The sequence below is a fragment of the Salvelinus sp. IW2-2015 genome, linkage group LG10, assembly GCF_002910315.2.
Source record: "Salvelinus sp. IW2-2015 linkage group LG10, ASM291031v2, whole genome shotgun sequence".
Taxonomy (NCBI): domain Eukaryota; kingdom Metazoa; phylum Chordata; class Actinopteri; order Salmoniformes; family Salmonidae; genus Salvelinus; species Salvelinus sp. IW2-2015.
Genome location: NC_036850.1, coordinates 19,237,460 through 19,246,076, shown reverse-complemented (window position 1 = coordinate 19,246,076; position 8,617 = coordinate 19,237,460).

Below are 8,617 nucleotides of genomic sequence, written 5' to 3'. Positions count from 1 at the left end.
AACCCCGATCTGTACTTCTCCACAACTTTGTCCCTGACCCGTTTGGAGAGCTCCTTGGTCTTCATGGTGCCGCTTGCTTGGTGGTGCCCCTTGCTTAGTGTCACAATCGTCTTCTTGAGAGAGATTGGACCAAGGCGCAGCGTGTGCAAAATACATCTTCTTTTATTAAAGAAGAGAGAAAAACCAAAGAAACGAACAACTATACACAAACTAACAAAATAACAAACTGACGACCGTGAAGCTATACATATAAATAGTGCTGACACAAACACTACACATAGAGCAATTACCCACAACCAGCTAAAGCCTATGGCTGCCTTAAATATGGTCCCAATCAGAGACAACAATAACCAGCTGTCTCTAATTGAGAACCAATTCAGGCAACCATAGACTTTCCTAGACACCTACACTGAACACTAAACCATCTACTTTACTTAACCCCCTAAACCATACCAACCCTACAATACAAAAACACATACTACACCATGTCAACCCTGACCTAACTAAAATAATAATGAAAACAAAGATAACTATGGCCAGGGTGGACATAACCCCCCCCCTTAAGGTGCGAACTCCGGACGCACCAGCATAAAGTCTAGGGGAGGGTCTGGGTGAGCGTCTGTCCACGGTGGCGGCTCTGGTACTGGTCGTGGTCCCCACCCCACCATAGTCACTACCCGCTTTCGTAGCCTCCTCCAAATGACCACCCTCCAACTTAACCCCTGGATTAAGGGGCAGCACGGACTAAGTGGCAGCACCGACGACTAGGCAGCACCGGACTAAGGGCAGCACCGGACTAGGGCAGCGGAAGGGCAAGCACGGGATAAGGGGCAGCACCGGATAAGGGGCAGCACCGGGATAAGGGGCAGCACCGGGATGGGCAGCACCGGACTAAGGGGCAGCACCGGACTAAGGGGCAGCACCGGACTGAATGGCGGATCCTGGCTGGCTGGCTCTGGCGGATCCTGGCTGGACGGCTCTGGCGGATCCTGGCTGGACGGCTCTGGCGGATCCTGGCTGGACGGCTCTGGCGGATCCTGGCTGGACAGCTCTGGCGGATCCTGGCTGGCCGGCTCTGGCGGATCCTGGCTGGACGGCTCTGGCGGATCCTGGCTGGACGGCTCATGGCTGGCAGACGGATCTGGCTGCTCATGGCTGGCTGACGGACTGGCTGCTCATGGCTGGCTGGACGGATCTGGCTGGCTCATGGCTGGCTGACGGATCTGGCTGCTCATGGCTGGCTGACGGATCTGGCTGCTCATGGCTGGCTGACGATCTGGTGCTCATGGCTGGCTGACAGATCTGGCTGCTCATGCTGGCTGACGGATCTGGCTGATCCTGTCTGGCGGAAAGGCTCTGGCTGATCCTGTCTGGCGGAAGGCTCTGGCTGATCCTGTCTGGCGGAAGGTCTGGCTGATCCTGTCTGGCGGAAGGCCTCTGGCTGCTCCTGTCTGGCGAAGGCTCTGGCTGCTCCTGTCTGGCAGAAGGCTCTGGCTGCTCCTGTCTGGCGGAAGGCTCTGGCGGCTCCTGTCTGGCGGAAGGCTCTGGCGGCTCCTGTCTGGCGAAGGCTCTGGCGGCTCCTTGTCTGGCAACGGCTCTGAAGGCTCATGGCAGATGGGCGGCTTTGCAGGTCCAGTACAGACGGGCGGCTTTGAAGACTCAGTACAGACGGGCAGTTCATTCGGCGCTTGGCAGACGGACAGTTCAGGCGCCGTTGGGCAGACGGGCAGTTCAGGCGCCGTGTGGCAGACGGCAGACTCTGGCCGGCTGAGACGCACTGTAGGCCTGGTGCGTGGTGCCGGACCTGGAGGTACCGGGCTAAGACACGCACCTTCAGGCTAGTGCGGGGAGAGAAGGAACAGGGCATGCTGGACCCTGGGAGCGCACATTAGGCCTAGTGCGTGGTGCCGGAACTGGTGTACCGGACTGGGGACACGCATCTCAGGGCTGTGCGGGGAGCAGCACAGGACGCACAGGACTCTGGGGACACACAGGAGGCTTGCTGCGTGGTGTAGGCACTGGTGGTAAAGGGCTGGAGACACGCACCATAGGGCTAGTGCGTGGAGGAGGCACTGGTGGTATCGGGTTGGGGCGAGGAGGTGGCGCCGGAAATACCGGACCGTGAGGCGTACTGGCTCCCTTGAGCACCGAGCCTGCCCAACCTTACCTGGTTGTATGCTCCCCGTCGCCCGACCAGTGCGGGGAGGTGGAATAACCCGCACCGGGGTATGTAGGCGAACCGGGGACACCATGCGTAAGGCTGGTGCCATGTAAGCCGGCCCGAGGAGACGCACTGGTGACCAGATGCGTTGGGCCGGCTTCATGAACATCCGGCTCAACGCTCAATCTAGCCGGCCGATACGTGAGCTGATGTACCGAACCGGGCTATGCACGCGTACAGGAGACACCATGCGCTCTACTGCGTAACACGGTGTCTGCCCGTACTCTCGCTCTCCACGGTAAGTACAGGGAGTAGGCGCAGGTCTCCTACCTGACTTCGCCACACTCTCTTTAAGGCCCCCCCAATAAATTTTGTGGTTGTACTCACGGGCTTCCAGCCTTGCTTCCGTGCCGCCTCCTCATATCGCCTCCTCTCGGCTTTAGCTGCCTCCAGCTCTTCACGAGGGAGGCGATATTCTCCCGGTTGTGCCCAAGGTCCCTTACCATCCAGTATCTCTCCCATGTCCATGAATCCTGTGTAGGTGGGTCCTGTTCCGCTTGACACGCCGCTTGGTCCTAGATGTGTGGGTAATTCTGTCACAATCGTCTTCTTGAGAGAGATTGGACCAAGGCGCAGCGTGTGCAAAATACATCTTCTTTTATTAAAGAAGAGAGAAAAACCAAGAAACGAACAACTATACACAAACTAACAAAATAACAAACTGACGACCGTGAAGCTATACATATAAATAGTGCTGACACAAACACTACACATAGACAATTACCCACAACCAGCTAAAGCCTATGGCTGCCTTAAATATGGCTCCCAATCAGAGACAACAATAACCAGCTGTCTCTAATTGAGAACCAATTCAGGCAACCATAGACTTTCCTAGACACCTACACTGAACACTAAACCATCTACTCTACTTAACCCCCTAAACCATACAACACCCTAGACAATACAAAAACACATACTACACCATGTCACACCCTGACCTAACTAAAATAATAATGAAAACAAAGATAACTAAGGCCAGGGTGTGACACTTAGTGGTGTTTCAGACTCTGGGACCTTTCAGAACAGGTGTACAGTATATATAATGAAATCCTGTGACAGATCATGTGACACTTAGACTGATTATGTGACTTCTGGAGGTAATTGGTTGCACCAGATCTTATTTAGGGGCTTCATAGCAAAGGGGTGAATACATATGTACGCACCACTTTTATGTTTTTTATTTAGTCATTTTTTTCATTTCACTTCACCAATTTGGACTATTTTGTGTATGGCCATTACATGAAATCCAAATAAAAATCTATTTAAATTACAGGTTGTAATGCAACAAAATAGGAAATAGCCAAGTGGGATGAATACTTTTGCAAGGCACTGTAAGCTAGCTAGCTAACATTGCTAGCTAAACAGAACAAATAGGCTTCTTTAATTTGCCACTTTACAAGCTAGAAAGCTGAATCTTTCAAATAAACATTATTTTTTATTATGGTATTTGCAAATTAGATATAGAGACCCAGCCTGACAGCCTGGGCAATAAGCTAATTGTTATGTTTATTTCAGTGTTTCAGTGTGGAGTCAATTTAGGTTTAGAAAACTGTTGCTGACTGAGAGGAGGTATGTTTACATTATTTCTAAGAAATTATGTATCATAAGTCTTGGTAATTAAATAGACTAGTTAATCATTACATTACTTTTAACACACTATCTATGTTTTGCTCAGTCTGGCAGTAACCCAGAACTATCAGAGGCAGAGGATCTCTTTTGGTTGCTGCTGACAACAACTGCATGTAAGTTGTTCTTCTACATCATAATAATTATATGTCTGCACATCATTTTGTCTTCATTTTGGCAGATTAACTCATGCTTATTTCTGATGATTAACTCATGTTTTAGCTCATTTTTTTCTTATTCTCTGGAACCAATCAGGCAACAACCTATACTGTACTGGCAGTAGGTACAGTGCCTTCAGAAAATATTAATACCCCTTGACTTATTCCATATTTTGTTGTGTTACAGCTTGACTTAAAAATTGATTAAATGTATTTATTTTTCTCAACCTTCTACACACAATACTCCATAAGACAATGTGAAAACATGTTTTTAGACATTTTTGCACATTTATTGAAAATGAAATACAAGATCTCATTTACATAAGTATTCACACCCCTAAGTCAATACATGTTAGAATCACCTTTGGTAGCGATTACAGCTGTGAGTCTTTCTGGGTAAGTCTCTAAGAGCTTTGCACACCTGGATTGTACAACATTTGCCCATTATTCTTTTCAAAATTCTTCAAGCTCTGTCAAATTGGTTGTTGATCATTGCTAGACAACTATTTTCAAGTCTTGCCATAGATTCTCAAAACTGTAACTCGACGATATTCAATGTTGTCTTGGTAAGCTACTCCAGTGTATATTTCGCCTTGTGTTTTAGGTTATTGTAATGCTAAAAGATACATTTTTATTTAACTAGGCAAGTCACTTAAGAACAAATTCTTATTTACAATGACAGCCTACCCCAGCCAAACCCTAACGACGCTGGGCTAATTGTGCGCCGCCCTATGTGACTCCCAATCACGTCCGGTTGTGATACAGCCTGGAATTGAACAAGGGTCTGTAGTGACGCCTCTGGCATTGAGATGCCGTGCCTTAGACCGCTGTGCCACTCGGGAGTCTCTCAGTGTCTGTTGGAAAACTGAATCAGGTTTTCCTCTAGGATTTTGCCTGTGCTTAGCTCCATTTTGTTTATTTTTATCCTGAAAAACCTTAACGACTACAAGCCATGTCATGAAATGATGCAGCCACCACTATGCTTGAAAATATGGATGGTTGTAATGTTTTGTATTGGATTTGCCCCAAACATAACACTTTGTAATCAGGACAAAAAGTTCATTGCTTTGACAATTTGTTTTGCAATATTACTTCAGTGCTTTGTTGCAAACAGGATGCATGTTTAGGGATATTTTTTATTCTGTACAGTCCTCCTTCTTTTCACTCTGTCAATTAGGTTAGTATTGTGGAGTAACTACAGTGTTGTTAATCCATTCTCAGTTTTCTCATATCACAGCCATTAAACTCTGTAAATAGTTTTAAAGTCACCATTGTGTCACGGCTTTCTAATTCCTCCTCCTCGGACGAGGAGAGGCGAGAAGGATCGGACCAATACGCGGAGTGGTTAGTGTCCATAATTTATTAGCATCGAACTGAACACTATAATGAAACAAAATAACAAATGGAAAACCGACAAACAGTCCCGTGTGGCACAACGACAACACGGAAGACAAACACCCACAAAACACAAGTGAAACCCAGGCTGCCTAAGTATGATTCTCAATCAGGGACAACGATTGACAGCTGTCTCTGATTGAGAATCATACCCGGCCGGACACAAACATCCCAACATAGAAAATACCACATAGACAAACCCACCCAACTCACGCCCTGACCAACTAAATAAATACAAGAAAAAGGAAAACAGGTCAGGAACGTGACACATTGGCCTCATGGTGAAATCCATGAGCGGTTTCCTTCCTCTTCAGAAACTGAGTTAGGAAGGAGACCTGCATCGTTGTAGTGACTGGGTGTATTGATACACCAAGTTTAATGAAACACTTCACTATGATCAAAGGGATATTAAATTTCTGCTTTTGACCCATCTACCAATAAGTGCCCTTCTTTGCAAGTCATTGGAAAACGTCCCTGGTCTTAGTGGATGAATCTGTGTTTGAAATTCACTGCTCGACTGAAGGACTTTATAGATAATTGTATGTGTGGGTTACAAAAATTAGGTAGTTATTCAAAAATCATGATAAACACTATTATTGCACACAGAATAGGTCAATGCAACTTATTATGTGACTTGTTATTACTCAAGACATTTCAGCTTTTCATTTTTATTTATTTGTATAAATCTAAAACCATAACTCCACTTTGACATTATGGGGTATTGTTTGTAGTGACACAAAATCTCAATGTAATCCATTTTAAATTCAGGCTGTAACACAACAAAATGTGGAAAAAGTGAATACTTTCTGACTGCACTGTTGTGATTGTAAGAGCATAAGTGTGGAGGGCTAAATGTTTTTAATATTAAGGCACATACAGAAACTCTCAATCCAAACTGGTTTTCCAGCAGGCTACTAAGAAAGGCACATCATATGTTTAAGAGGGGGCTCTTTGCCTTTTTGCAGATTAAAACTGCACATTTTTGGTGGATTGACAGTGTAATCCTATTTAAAGTGTCTTCCTTTTTAAATAAAGCCAAATAGAGTTAGCTGCAATTTAAATGTCATCCTCCAGAAAAGGTAGATCAAATATTACAGCAAAACTCCAATGTACTGATATAGAAAAAAAAACTATTATTTGAAAACATTTACAAGGAAGGACATTGTAAACAATGATGGTAAAATTGTCACACAAGCAACTAACAACAGTGTAAGGAGGTGTATGCTCAATACAAAATGATAACCAACTCATCGCAGCTCTGCCACAAAATTGGAAGAGGCAATTACTTAAAGAAGAAATGTAGGAATTAGTCTCTCTGCCACTTGTAAGATATTACAGTAAAATGGAGGGATGTATTGCAAAAGGAAATAGCAAAATGGTGTTATACTGGGAAAGATGAGTTAATCTGTGGACATCGGAGGGATGGAATTAAGATAAGAATGGTGGATTGTCCACTGTTGGTGAAAATCCAGCACTTGCAGAAAGGAAATTAGGAATATATGTACAGTTGAAGTCGGTAGTTGACATACACTTATGTTGGAGTCATTAATACTAATTTTTCAACCACTCCAAAAATGTCTTGTTAACAAACTATAGTTTTGGCAAGTCGGTTAGGACATCTACTTTGTGCATGACACAAGTAATTTTTCCAACAATTGTTTACAGACAGATTATTTCACTTATAATACACTGTATCACAATTACAGTGAGTCAGAAGTTTACGTACACAAAGTTGACTGTGCCTTTAAACAGCTTGGAAAATTCCAGAAAATTATGTAATGGCTTTAGAAATGTCTGATAGGCTAATTGATATCATTTGAGTCAATTGGAGGTGTACCTGTGGATGTATTTCTAGGCCTACCTTCAAACTTAGTGCCTCTTTCCTTGACATCATGGGAAAATCAAAAGAAATCAGCCAAGAGCAATTTCCAAATGCCTGAAGGTACCACGTTCATCTGTACAAACAATAGTACGCAAGTATAAACACCATGGGGCCACGCAGCCGTCATACCGCTCAGGAAGGAGACGTGTTCTGTCTCCTAGAGATGAACGTTCTTTGGTGCGAAAAGTGCAAATCAATCCCAGAACAACAGCAAAGGACCTTGTGAAGATGCTGGAGGAAACAGGTACAAAGTATCTATATCCACGTAAAACGAGTCCTATAATCGACATAACCTGAAAGGCTGCTCAGCAAGGAAGAAGCCACTGCTCCAAAACCACCATAAAAAAGCCAGACTAACGGTTAGCAACTGCACATGGGGACGAAGATCAAACTTTTTGGAGAAATGTCCTCTGGTCTGATGAAACAAAAATAGAACTGTTTGGCCATAATGACCATTGTTGTTTGGAGGAAAAAGGGGGATGCTTGCTTGCCGAAGAACACCATCCCAACCGTGAAGCATGGGGGTGGCAGCATCATGTTGTGGGGTGCTTTGCTGCAGGAGAGACTGGTGCACTCACAAAATAGATGGCATCATGAGGCAGGAAATTAGTGGATATATTGAAGCAACATCTCAAGACATCAGTCGGAAGTTAAAGCTTGGTCACAAATGGGTCTTCCAAATGGACAATGACCCCAGGCATACTTTCAAAGTGGTGGCAAAATGGCTTAAGCATAACAAAGTCAAGGCATTGGAGTGGCTATCACAAAGCCCTGACCTCAATCCTATAGAACATTTGTGGGCAGAACTGAAAAAGTGTGTGCGAGCAAGGAGGCCTACAAACCTGACTCAGTTACACCAGCTCTGTCAGGAGGAATGGGCCAAAATTCACCCAACTTATTGTGGGAAGCTTGTGGAAGGCTACCCGAAACATTTGACCCAAGTTAAACAATTTAAAGGTCATGCTACCAAATACTAATTGAGTGTAAGTACACTTCTGACCCACTGGGAATGTGATGAAAGAAATAAAAGCTGAAATAATTCCTTCCCTCTACTATTATTTCACATTCTTAAAATAAAGTGGTTGTCACGCCCTGACCGTAGAGAGTTTTTTATGTCTCTATTTTGGTTTGGTCCGAGTGTGATTTGGGTTGGCATTCTATGTTCTTTTTTCTATGATTTGTATTTCTGTGTGTTTGGCCGGGTGTGGTTCTCAATCAGAGGCCGCTGTCTATCGTTGTCTCTGATTGAGAACCATACTTAGGTTGCCTTTTCCTACCTGTCTGTGTGGGTAGTTGTCTATGTGTAGTTGCATGTCAGCACTAGTCGTTTATAGC